The sequence below is a fragment of the Nicotiana attenuata genome, unplaced genomic scaffold, assembly GCF_001879085.1.
Source record: "Nicotiana attenuata strain UT unplaced genomic scaffold, NIATTr2, whole genome shotgun sequence".
NCBI lineage: Eukaryota > Viridiplantae > Streptophyta > Magnoliopsida > Solanales > Solanaceae > Nicotiana > Nicotiana attenuata.
In genome coordinates this window covers 119091-121030 of record NW_017671459.1, presented here as the reverse complement: position 1 = coordinate 121030, position 1940 = coordinate 119091, and the positions used below count along the sequence as shown (strand labels likewise).

The 1940-nt window shown below is 33.6% G+C and overlaps 1 pseudogene; it reads right to left on the bottom strand.

The window, feature by feature from the left end:
- Positions 1–831: 831 nt before the first annotated feature.
- LOC109208428 overlaps positions 832–1940 on the bottom strand; it is a 3774-nt pseudogene continuing 2665 nt past the window's right edge.

The following is a 1940-nucleotide window of genomic DNA, read 5'->3' as shown; positions in this document are numbered from 1 at the left end:
TTCTAAACGATGTCGCTTTTGTCCTCACGGCCGAGTCGTACCCGCTACGTTGGTCGGCGTACACTCATTGGGCGTACCCACTGGTGTAGAGATACTGAGGGTCAAATTTGACCCTATACACCGACCAACTTTGATCGGTATACTAAAGCGACCACCAAAATACCGTCCAAGCGTATTTGGTCGCATTTTGGTCGGTAATTGGCCATAACCGGCCAAAGTTTATCGCTTTTTTTGGTCGCTAATTACCGGATTTCTAGTAGTGTTTGAACTTTGCTATAAAACTATTGACCCCATCGTCCTCTACACCTGCGTTTATCCCACAAATGTTTGGAATGGTCAAAGCTTCTATATATGCACATACTTATACTTGCGATTACATATCTTGTTAGTTGATCAGTCGATCACCTAAGTGTCATCCATATGCAGTTATGTTAATCTCCACCTCCAATGGTGTACGTAAAATTCAAAGACTTCACCAAAATCGAAAGACCAAAGACATCAAGATCACCCACGTTTAGTTTAGACTATAGAGCTATCTATTACGTTAAAGTCTTGTGAAAGAAGGTTTTATTTGTATCAAGAATTTGGTAAATCTGGTAAATAATATAAAGTTAACTGAATTAAAGTATAAAGTTATAATAACTAACAGAGGAAGTCCTCTCCTTAAAGCATCAACCGTTGTTTCTGTAGTTCTTGGTATAGTGATGAACTTCGTTGGAGATATCACTTTTGTATTGCAATATGAAAAAGAACACTTCAAGTTCAATAGCAATAGTTGAACAACAGCCATGACAGAATCAATGATGAATAAAGAGGGAAACCATTGTTCTTCCATGAGCAACGATTCTAGGCAATGCGATGAACAATCCTGCAGTTTGTGAACAAATTAATGAGTTTTGACAACAAATATTTTACAATAAACGAATAGGACAGTTCTTAGTGTAAGAGTTTCCAACTGTTAGTCGTGATAAACATACCAAGAATAATTGCCATTAATACAATATTATCACGAGAAAGAATGGATATTGATTTGGCTATAATTGTAGACATTTAAATGTTCCACCTGAAACGATTGAAAACTATCTACTGAAAGAGAAAAACAGATGGCTTACTTTCAAGAAAATTAAACTGAATGGCTAAAAATGTACGGTGAAAAAGAAGTACAAAACCCCAAAAATAATAAAGTCATTTCAAGAATTCATTTTCATGTTATGGATTTTCAGATCTGTTAGAAACGTGAATACCTTTCACCATATGTGCTGACTTCTTTTTGTAAATACCTTTGTGGTACTTAGCATAATATTTTTAAATTTTTAAACTTATGTTCTTACAATTTTTAAAATTTTTGATTTTTTTTTGAAACTTATGTTCTTAATGTTTGACATTTGTAGTAATAACTTTTTAATTTTTTTTATTATACATCAGGGGGAGGGAAGGGGAAATGGGAAGCAGGGGCGGTCCGACGAATTTTGTGGCCTAAAGCCAAATTTTATGAGGGGCCTTACTCTTTTTTTTCAAAAAGAATTTATTAGTATATTTTATTTGAATTCTATTTTTCTAGCTCTTTGTAGATGCAAAGTTATTAATAATTTTCTTATAATCAATTTCTCTTAATAAGTCTTTCTTAATTGACAATATAGCTAATCCATTTAACCTCTCTTGAGACATTATTGATTTTAGGTAAGATTTTATCAATTTTAATTTTGAAAAATATCTTTCTGCTGAAGCAACGGTAATATCACTTATTAACATTATTCTATAAGCAATATAGACATATGAAAAAAATCAAATATTTTTATTTGTTTGAGTATATCAATCTTTTTTAACTTACATATAACCAATTAGGGGTAACAGAAAATGGGCCCCGATAAATGTGGGGCCTAAAGCAGTTGCTTTACCTGCTTTAAGGAAGGGCCGCGCCTTATGGGAAGGGGGAGGGG